Below are 12,199 nucleotides of genomic sequence, written 5' to 3' on the forward strand. Positions count from 1 at the left end.
AACAATATAGCCTATACTGGTAGTAATGGCATGATTTTCTGCACCCCCCACCACTTATCTGCCTCATAATTTATTATCCTTACACATTGGGTATGGTTTACTTTTGACATATGTTGTTCACAAAATGTTATGTTGGGCCTTGTGTTTTATTAATGCTATATATTACAATGGTTAAATACTAACATACCTTATTGAATTACCTGTGTTGTTGGCTATATGCCATAACTGTTACTGGCATGCTGTTAGAATACTGACTGTTATCCCAATTATGGTTGTGGTCTATATGCCATGACATGTTATGTTACTGGGTTATGTGATTTGTTCTGCATGCTGTTGCAACTAACCACATGTTCTCTTCATTACTAACCTATACACTTTGAAAAACCTCAACACCATAGCTCGACTGGGTAGGCAGAATCCCACGGATCCACCTACCCTACCTAAATCAGCCATGGCACTGGGTCCCAGCACATCTGGGACCTAACCTGCAGCTGTCCCTCCACTGGTCCTGCACCACCTATGGGTGGAACTGCCTCAGGGGATGGGGACCATCCCCCCTGGGATCAGGCACAGAGAGGGAGTGGTCACCCAGCAACAGCTCCTAGGTATGATGTGCAGGATTGTCCAGCATGATGACAATTGACTGAGCCAAATTGAGGGCAGACTGACCAACCTGGAGGGGCAGGCTGGCCCTGGCTCCCAGCCTCCAGCACAATCACCTTTGGGGCCATGAAGGAGCAGTGGTGACTGCCAATGGGAGGTAAGCTCAGTCCCACTGCTGCCATCTTGGGGCACTTGGTTCTCCGATTCCATAACACCCTCCCTGTCCAAGGTGTTTACCCCCTTCATGTGTCATGCACTGCCCCTGTCTGCTGTCTTGTCTGTCTTGAATGTTTGCAAATGGTACCTCTCCTACCCAACTTAGCTCCCCACACATACCTATGTCCCTTCCCCAAAATTCCACTCTGTCCTTAAAAAAAAATGGGCATCTGTCCCACAAAAAATATCACACCATACATACAGTGGATGTAAAAAATTTTACACACCCCTGTTAAAATGCCAGGTTTTTGTGATATAAAAAAATAAGATCACAATAATAATGTCAAAACTTTTCCCACCATTAATGTCATCTATAGCCTGTACAATTCAATTGAAAAACAAACAAATCTTTTAGGGGAAAAAATATAAAAAAATAAAAAAATGTACAATATGCTGGTTGCATAAGTGTGCACACCCTTAAACTAATACTTTGCTGTGTATGCACACCCTTAAACTAATACTTTGTTTAAGCAACTTTTGATTTTTTATTTTTTATATTTTTTTTCTCCTAACAGATATGTTTGTTTTTCAATTGAATTGTACAGGTTAAAGGTCACATTAAAGGTGGGAAAAGTTTTGAAATGATTTATTGTTGTCTCATTTATTTATATCACAAAAACCTGGCATTTTAACAGGGGTGTGTAAACTTTCTATATCCACTGCAGCTCTTCATTTTGCCCACACCTACACTGCCCACAATCAATCATTACAGCAATTAAGCAACAAAGTTATGTCATCTGTACCCCTCCCTCTGGGATGTGAAGCTCCAAATTCCAAATTGTCCACAACCTGCACAGCTGTTGCTGTAGCAGAAATGGAGAGCTATGGTGCTTTCCTACACCCATCCTGCACATCCCTACATGCCTTTCATATTGTTTTTCCCCCTGCTTGCCCCCATTTCACCACTTTCCTATTGCCCTTTTTTTCTTTTTTTGAAAATAGCACGGGTTTAAGCAGAACTAAGCATCATGCCGTGTCTTGAAAACCCACTTAAAGTTGATTTAATCAGTTTCTGTTTTTATGACACTGTTTTGCACATTAACAGAATGATCAACCCTGCCAGGTCTCAAACCTGTGATCCTAGCAGCTTGTGCTTATTGGATTAGCTGACTCAGCCACTAAGCTTAGAAAAAGAGATGCTATTTCCATAAACTTATCCTGAGTATCAGTGATGCACATGAAAAAAAAAGTCAGCCCTGCCAACTCACAGACTCAGGACCCGCTCAACTACAGCATAGTGAATTAGTCCACTACACCACACAGCTGTGAACAGCAGTAAGTGTTTCCTAAAACATAACCTGATTGCCAGTAATGCATGTCAGCAAAAAATGCCACCCCTGCCAAGCCTCAAACCCAGGACGCCGTCAACTATTACACAGTGCATTAGATCACCAGGCCACCCAGCTCTGAAGTTGAACAGTTGTGTCGATAAACACATCCTTATTGCCAGTGACACACTGTTTGTACATATACTTGGGAAAAATGACAGCGTACTTGGGACTGTGATACAGACACAAAGCCAGTACACAGACAAATAAATGTTGATGGATGTATGGAAGGCCTAGGATATCAGGTAGAGCTGACAACTGCACAGACTGCTGCAGAATGCCCACAGTTGCACCACCTACATTTGGCACGGTGTCATACAACCTATGCTGTGTGCTGAAGTACTGGCAAGTCAGTATACATTGAGATTAGTAAATCATGACAGACAGATCTGTGACACACATCATACCCATGTGAGCACACATGTTAATGCCAATCCTGTGCTGTATGCATGTACATATGTCTTGCAAATACACCTGCTATAGTATTGACTCAGTAGCTCAATCTGTTGCATTCCTAGCATGCTTTACATTTTTCCACCCACAGTCCTGGCTTCCATTCCAGTGTGTTGCATATCAAGTACATTGTTGTCAAAACAATTAAATGACTAAACCATGCAATATTAAGCAGAACTGGTTGCTGCTACTGCAGTCACTGCCACTCATATTAGCACAGCAAAGGCCTGTAGGTTGGGACACACTTCATAAATATGTATAGGTGTCCTAAATGTCGCCTACCACTCTCTGGATGGCACTATTACATAACATATGTACCAGATCCACATGCCTTACCTGAATGTTTATGGGTACCCTCACCCTGGCTATGCTGTCACAACAGAGTTGACACTGTTCCCACACTCAGATATACAGCTTGCTGTCCCCCAGTGTGTTCACAATCCCCAGTTTGACTCCTGGGCAAAATGCAGCAGCTGTTCCACTACCTGCTACAGACCTACCATACCTTGCAAACAGCTAGAACAGGGAATCCACACAACACCCATACCTAAAGGGGTGGGGGTGGTCAAGTGACAGGGACATGTGTGAAAGTCTTCCCCTACAAACAACTGATGGAACAGCAGCTATTGCAGCAGCATGCATATTCTGATGCAAATGACGTATGACACTCACATCTGTCTGTCTCCTTACTGACTTCATTGTTAAACAGTAAACTGCCACATAACAGAAAGTCTGTTCACAATGGCAACGCATAGCATGTAAAACTGTGGATATGCCACATAAATCCAAACAGTGGACAGTATTTCTATCTATCCTCTGTGATGCTGTAGTCCTCACACCTTGATAATGTCCTTCTCACAAGCCAGGAAAAGGGTCAAGGCCTACATGAAGGCCTGAAATACAGCACCACTGTTACCATGCCATTGGCTAATGAAAATGCAACCCAGATGTTCTGGACACAGTTAGCAAGTCTGAGCCACAGATTGGTGCACAGGCAATCATTTGTTCATGAGCATTACCTACTAAAGGCAAGCTGTTGCCTATGGTACACAGGTATGTGAATTCCTCTATGGAGACAGACTGTACTATCCTAGCAGTATACCACTGGATGTATGCACATAAAGGAATACAGCACTATACCAATTATGTAACAGAATTCCCCATGTAATGGGACACAGATGGGTGGATGCAGTCATATGAAATAGGGATAACAACACTAGGTCTGCATTACATATCTTGGAATGACATGTTGCTGTTTGTCAGGCTTCCCTTTTGGCTCTTTCTGCTGTGACATAGATCACAGCTCTGGCCCCTGAGTCCCTCTGGCAATGGTCAAGTCATTCTACTGGAATATGTATTAGACAATAGTGACACTAAGTACTGGTGCATACAGCTGCCATCTCACCTGATGTACTGTCAGTCAGCTCCTCTCAGTCTGTGAATGGCACACAGGCATAGTTCAGACATTGTCCAGGTGTCCCTGACTGTTCCTGTCATACTCTAGCTAGGTCACTGTGTACTCAACACCTGTATTTCATCATCTGAGAGCTATGGCTAGCATACCTGTTGATCCCCTACAGCAGGACAGCAGGTTATAGCCAGTAGTAGTGGGGGGACAGAGGTTCTGCCTCAGCAACAGAGTGTACATATCAAGCATGCAACATAAGGGAATAAATACAGTACCAGATAGTAAAGTACCATAACTGTTTTCTGGGGTGTCGGGCATGTGGCAGCCAGATTCCCCACAGTCTGGAAAAAACATTATGTATTGTCCAACTGTTTTCCAGACATCCACATTTGTCTGGCAGAGGGTCCACATATATCAGGAACATGTACACATTTTGCAAACATCTGTGTATTGCAGATGTTGGACACCTACAAGGAGGATACCCTACAGCATGTTTGCAGTGCTTTCTGTAATTGTGTCACACAGATTTTACTGGACTGTCCACATACACCTGTAGTACCACTCACCTATTTGTCAGATGGTGGCTGTATGACATGGTACTGGAATGTCACCCATAGGGGACACACCACAGTAGATGGTAGTGATGGGTGTGGACACATAACAATGCAGTCCTTCACAGCACACAGGGCCATAACTGCTATGCCTAGGATCATGCAAGGTTACTAGGCTATTGGCCCTGAGGCCCTCATAAGCCTAGCCCACACTTGGCCCTGAGGCCTTCATAAGCCTAGCCCACACTTTAGCCCATGTGTATAGAATTTGGCACCCAATGCCCCAGCCCAACAGGGATGCAGGTGGTATCCCAAGGGTGTATGTGTTATTAGCCATCCAGTTATCCAGGTTTCACTTGAAAAGGTGTAAAGAGGTACTCTGCCTAATGTGGAGAGGATGTCCGTTCCCCAACTAGGTGAGTGTGTGGGATACACATCTGACCTTCCAACAAGTCCTGTTGATGTTGCAGACCAGGTTGAGGCTGTGTGTGTGGGTTAATGCAGTGAAGCTTGGCTTACAGTTGTGCAACAGTTCCATCAAGTAGGGGTCTTACTAGGGGGGATTACAGGGATGCTATGAACTCCATGCCCCTGGATGACATACCCTTACGTATGAGATGGGTCATGTAGAAGGCTTTCCTTACAAAGGAAGCCACATGGTGGTCAAATGTCATGTTGCCATCAACCTGTGTGCACAAATCACTCTCAACTGATTGCCTGCTTAGGATGTTGTTAGCACTGCGATAATGTATGGGGACGTCACTCTCCCCAAAGGGGATTATGCTGCATATCATAGTATGTAGCCTGAGACCATGTTTCTGGCAGCAGTCATGTTTCTGCATGAGACCCTCTTGGCAGATGTCCACATCACTAGGGAATTTGGTGACAGCACAAAGCATGCATTCTTCAGCAAGCATGGTCAGCCATAGCCCACTGGTTGTGCCATGCACATCAGAAGGGTAAATCAAACATAATAGAGGCCCAAACACAGAACACTGGGTTACACCACTAGTTATGGGTCTAGCGCTTGAGGTAGCTTTCCCTGTGTGGACTATATGGGTTCTGTCAGTGTGCCCGTGTGCTACCCATCTGGTAACATATAGACTGATGCCTAGTTGAGAGTGTATATCTATTATGGGCAAGTGGAGAATGCTGGAAAAGTCTTTGGCCAGGTCAAGGTAGGCAGTGTGCACTGCCTCCCCCTCATCCATGGCTTTGCTGACTGTGTCAAAAAGGTCAATCAAATGTAACAGACATGATTCATCCTTCACAAAGCCTAACTGTACGTGATTGAGTGTGTGGAGATCACCAATGTCCTTGTTAATGAGCTTCATCATAAACTGTTCCATGCCCTTGCAGATCAATCTAGTTAGGCTGATGCATCTATAATGTGCAGGAATGATTGACGTCCCACCTTAGTGTAAAGGGGTGACAGTAGGTGTCCTCCATTCAGCTGGAACAAAGGTGGTATTCAGCCATTGGTTGAATACAGTGCCTTCTGGTGCTGCAAGGTCATACTTGGGGTCATGTAGACTGCATCCTGTGATGTGCTCAGCTCCCATGGCAGCTATATACCATGACTTTGACATGGCAGTGATGACCTTTTATCTACATATTTGGTGAAGGGGGCAGGTACTGGGGATGTCCTGATGTACTGATTGGGGGGACAGGGGGTAAAGCTTACACTGACTCTGTCAGGCATCAAGTATGGCACACCTACAGCACTTGTATATCTGCTTTCCTTTACCACCACTGCTGAGCAGATCTGAGTGCTTTCTTTGATGTTGCAGAGATATGTGAGGAAGGAGATAGGATTGTCTGTAGTGGATGTTGCCGATGTGGACTTGGGGCTTGCTTTGCAGGATTACAGTAGTGCTCTTATTTACTTCTGCAGCCTAAGGAGATATTGCTGCAAACTGGGCACCTCCTCCTTCTTTGTCTTGGACAGCAGTATGTCATCCCTGTCATACACACTACTTATTGCAGATGTTCATCAGACGGGTTTACATATCCTTGCAGAGGATGATGTAGTTCTGTCAGGTATACCTGACTCCATGCATCTATACACATGCATGTATAGCACTTTTGTGTATTTTTGGATGCTGGTGCCAGTTCATACAGAGGGGTTAGGGGCTGCGAAGCTGTTTATACCATATCTCAGGAGGCTGTATTCAACTTTGGTGCTGCTTGTATGTCTGACCCTAGTGAGATGTGTATTGTGGGTGATGGTGACTGCAAACATGACCACTTTATGGTTGGTTTGACCACAGAGGATGATACTGTAGGGATGCTGCAGTGGTTACCCATTTTGTTTAATATCAACTCCAACATACCTTCACCTCTTGTGGGGGTAGCACCTAGCTGCTCCAAGGTGTTTGCATTTCCACTGTTGATGGATCTCTGGGCATTTGTGTCCTGGCATGTGTACACCCTCCAATGTATGTTTGGGTAGTTGAAGTCACCCAGGATCAGGGTACAGACTTGAATCCTGATAGAGATGATCAGGTCTGTATTGACAGAATGGGCTTCCTGGTCACATGTTGGGGCCAGTAGCTACCTATGCTTTGAATAGGTGTCTTTGCAATGGTTAACTGCCCCTGCAGTGGCCCCTGTGTGTCTTATTCTTTAAACAGCCTGGAGGTGTGTACGTCTTTCATATATAGTGAAACCCCACATCCCATGGCTTTATTGCCCACACTGGGTCTATGTTAAATGTTCGAACATCCAAAATGTCGAACATTACATGGTCGAGACCAATTTTGATCATCAAAAAAAAAGTAAAAACAGAAAAAAAACACTTTAATAGTGTAGGGGGCAAGTCCCCCTGCACCCCCACACCCCTCTACTTAAATATATCAACTTTGAGACCACACTTCAGTGCAGAAAAGGGAAATTCTCCCTATCTGCATTGTATGGTGTCATTGAAAGTCTATCTTTGAGCACTCAAAATTTCAAACGTTTGGCCTCGACCATGTAACGTTCGAAATTTTGAGGGTTTGAAGATTTGACAGGTACCCCCCCCCCACACACACCTTGGGTATGACCGTATGATACGATGGCTTACCATGTAAGGCTAGGGTGCTCTCTGTAGCTTTGAACCATGTGTCTGTGACTGCACAGATGTCAGCATTTCACAGGGTTAAGACTGCTTGCAATGAGCACAGATTCATGTTTAGAACCCTAGCATTTAGTAGCATGGCCTTCACTATGTGATGTGCTGTTACTTGTATGTTGTTGTGTTAACCTCATCACTTTTCCTAGTAAAGGCACTATGGAGTGGCAAGAACCATTGCGAGATGCTCGAAGGCCAGTTGAGACAGATGGAGGCCTTCTGTGGCAAAGCATCATGGTATGTTGATCATATCATCCCAGGATGTCAGTTACTGGATCCCCCTGGAATGGCAACAGAAACTAAGCCAGTTGTTAAGGTCAATCATTTCTTAATTGTATTGTGGCATCATTCTGGGTGACAGTGGTATGCTGCATAATGGTAGGGACGTTCCTGCTTGGGACACATAATCAGTGTGCTCAATCATGTTCCACTGCATATAGTACAGGGAGGTATGTCTCAGGTCAGGCATGCGAACATGGACTGTGACAGACTCATAACAGCACCTGTTGTTAAGATACAGCAGTGTGTATGTGATATGGCAGATTCTGGCACCTGACAGACAAGTAACTGTGATCTTCCTCATATGCAGCCTGGTGACAGGCACATTTGTGTGTCTCACAATGGAGTCTCCTATGACTAATATGTTTGATTAATGGTGATGCCTTTGTGGCTGTGGGACACAGGTGTGTGACTATGTGTGGTATGTACTGTGGAGGGCTGTGGAGTTCATGCGTGTCTTTGCCTCAGAGGTCTCCTTTGTATGTGGATGTGGATGTTGAGGCCCTCTGCATATGTGGGTGTGTGTTGAGTAGGTGTGGGTGGTGTGTGATGTGTACTGATTGTGTTGAAAACCTGTTAGGTGCCACATATGTGAGCTTCAGAGAGACAGAAAGACCATGGACTGTAGGTTCCTAATGTCATTGCATCTATCACAAATTGTGTTCCTTGGTGATGTTTATAGATGATTGTCCATGTACATAAGGTAGTTGCTACACTGTGTCAGGATGCCCATATCAACCTGACTGGCAGGGTAACTGTAGGACATTGTCAAGCCATATTTTACAGAATCTGAGAGAGGAAGGCCAGGGAGATCTAAGGGGTGGGCCTACAGCCCAGGTGTTTAAAACAAAAGTAGGAAAGTTGACACTAGTGCATACAATGTAGACAGGCTATAAACAAGCAGTAATAGTTGCAACCAAAAAGATGACATTGAGCACCTTAGAGAACATGCAGCAACTAGTAGGAAACAGCAAGATCAGGAGGGTAATGCATGATATCTTGCTACTATGTTGCTGATAGCCACATACATAGTTTGGTGATAGATGGTGGGATATGATGTGGTAATTGGTGGAAAATAGTGCAAGCAAATGTGGATGGGCAGGTTGTGCACATAATGGAGAATAATGTATGTGGCCCTATGATGTGTTCCCTTCAGCTTGTCTTTCAGGTGTGATGTACAAATGTAGGAACCCACCATTTTCAGCAACGAAGAATGATGCCATATTTGATGGACTGAGACTCCATCACCAGATCTTGCTGTCAAGGATTTTCTATAATCAGCAACAATGTGTTGCACTATGAGCAGACCTCATGGCATCTGTAAATTACATTGGGCTACAAGACAGGAGCTATGATCATGTCTGACACTGGCCACTGATATGATAAATAATGCACGGCAAAGGGCTGCAGCTGTGGCCAAGGACCATGGTGGCACCAGTGGTGGGCCTGCAGCACAACAGCCACTCTTGGCCACAGAAGAGTTCCTGGAAAACATGGGTTTGGCCACCAACTTACAAAGATCCATCACCCCATATGTTGTGGAGGTGGGTGGCACAGTTTCCACAGTGGAGGAGTGTCCATATAAGCCTCCCGTGTTCATCACTTTAAAACTGTAGCAGTCATAGTGGCAGCCACTGCATACCTGTACATGGATGTCAGGTCAATGTGCATTTGGAGGGGTCTGTAATGCACACATCTGCACACAGTGTGAATATCAGCAATGTGGGCAGTATCACAGTTCGCACTGTACATGCTGTTATATGCACATATTATCCTGTACCAATGCCACATTTGTGTCTGCTCATGATACCCTCCCCCACAACTCCATAGATACCTCGGGTGTGGCTGGAGGCTATCACCCTGTAGCTGGTAAGTGTGACACTGCTTTGTTATGGCTCATCTATACCCTAGACATGTTAAGGGCTGCCAGTTTGCTGTGGACACAACTGTTAAGCTTAGCTATATTGCAATACCTGTAAGCTCAGTTGTGGAGGGATTCACTGCAGTGCATTACATTGGTAATCACAGTAGCATATTTGCAGAAGCCGTAACATATTTAAAGATATTTTTGTGAATGTCTAGGCAGTGTGCTATAAAGGGGGGCATTAGTATGGTGGACACGGGTGCATTGTCTGTTAGGTAGCATATATAGTATGTATACTATTGGCAACAGTAAATGGATGGAGCTTACTGCATGTTGGTAAGGGCCTGTCTTGTCTGTGTCTGTTGTGGTCTGCATGTGTGTTGTGCATGGGATCAGTAATAAGGTGTGGTATGTAGAATACATTTGTGGCACCTTACATGTGTGTGTGTGTGTGTGTGTGTGTGTGTGTGTGTGTGTGTGTGTGTGTGTGTGTGTGTGTGTGTGTGCGGGTGTGTGTGTGGATCAGCAGACATAATAGTGCAGGAATTAATGTAGTCATGTTGTCTTCCTCCTCACAGGTGACGATGTGGTTGGAGTATGCCCCCCTTACAACCTGATGTCAGTGTCTCATCGAACTCTGAAGATGATGGTGATCATAGTGTGGCACAGGTGGAGTTTTTGGGGGTTGAATCTGTCCCATGGGTTGACATCCCACTTCCTCCCCCAATGTCCCCACACACAGTCAGTATGCCCATACATACCCAGTCCCCTGCAGCCAGAGATATTGGAAAGTCAGAGGGTGGTAGCATAAAAGAGGGGAGTGTGGCAACCATGGCATCTGTGACTGTATACACTGACCATAGCCAAACAGCTGTTGAGGTCCCATACAGACAGATTGACAGGGGTGCCTGGTGGAGGACTGCTGCCCATCCACCCCCTGTCACAGGTGTCACATCATGTGTCACCCAATGCATCTCTCAGTCCATCATGGAGGCACAGACACATTCAGAATGCAACACTAGATGGATACTCAGGATCATGAATGCATCACTGCCTGGCATCCATGACTCCATCCATGATATTGCTGATGCCCTACATCATTTCGCCGATGTAGTGGACAGATGGTGGGGTGAGACATTGTCACTCCTTAACCATGCACTATCTGTGCTTGAAAATGTGGTGGGAGCAGGGTGTCAGACATATGGACATAGGTCAACAGCAACAGCTGAGAGCTCATGTGGACGTGCACAGTCACACTCCAGTAGTGGCAGTACTATCAGCACTACTGAAGGGAAGGTGCTGTTCACAACACAACATAGCAGGCCATGGGCACGTGGTACTGGGCAGTCCTGTGAGGTACATGGACCCGGCAGACACCAGTCACCATCATTAAGTAGTACAGCATCTGACCCTGGACATGGTGATGCCAGTGCCACTCCTGGCAGAGCCATTTCCAGTGTTCATGGCCAGAGACAGTAAACTGTACATTCTGCCATGTACAGTCCATGGCTGTCCAACATACCCTTGTGTAGGGCTTGCACGTGGCTTGACTGTGTACAAGCACACATTCACATATCACTGTCACATGTAGGTCACCACCAGACACACACAGCTCCTCTCCATGGCCCAGCTGACCAGCATCCCTTCAGACACATGCACATACAATGTCAACTGTGTGGCACAAACTAGGCCTTTGGCAACCCCTCCCTACAGCCTGTGCATGTGATGATACTTGTGCCACATCCCTGTCATCCATACCATCAATGCAGGGACATGCAAAGATGTGTCTGATGCACAGGTGACTATAATACAATTAATGATAGTTTCTTGTGCAGTAGTGTTCTGTCCTGTAAGGTGTTGTCTGATGGCATGTGTCATGAGTAAACATCAAAGTGTATGTACCTTTGTTCCATGATGCTGCATTGCTGTTAGTATTGCTGACTGACTGTTGTCTCCCACGCCTTTTTCTGTTTCTATTCCAGGGGTCTGTGTGTCTACACCATGGAGAGCTGGTGCCAATACAGTGGCTCAAGATGGCATGGTGGCAATGCAGGAGTGTGACTTAGCCAAGTACAGCTGTATATGTGCATGTTTACCTAGGAGCATATGTGTGGAACAGTGTGTTAGGGACAATGGGGGCAGACAGTGTAAGCTTGCATGCATACCGCATGACACAATATGCTACTCATAATACATGTCACCTGGGAGTACAGTAAAATTATATGTTCATAGGATCATAGAAGGTTACTAGAGTAATGTCCCTGGGGCACTTACAAGTCTAGCTATTATTTTATCTCCAGTAAAATGCATCAGTCAGCACCTGTTGCCTCTGTCAATGAGGGACATAGGTAGGACCCCTGAGACAGGATTGTGGTTTCCCATCCA

The sequence above is a fragment of the Protopterus annectens genome, chromosome 13.part0 (assembly GCF_019279795.1).
Source record: "Protopterus annectens isolate FY-2018-M chromosome 13.part0, PAN1.0, whole genome shotgun sequence".
Lineage (NCBI taxonomy): Eukaryota > Metazoa > Chordata > Ceratodontiformes > Protopteridae > Protopterus > Protopterus annectens.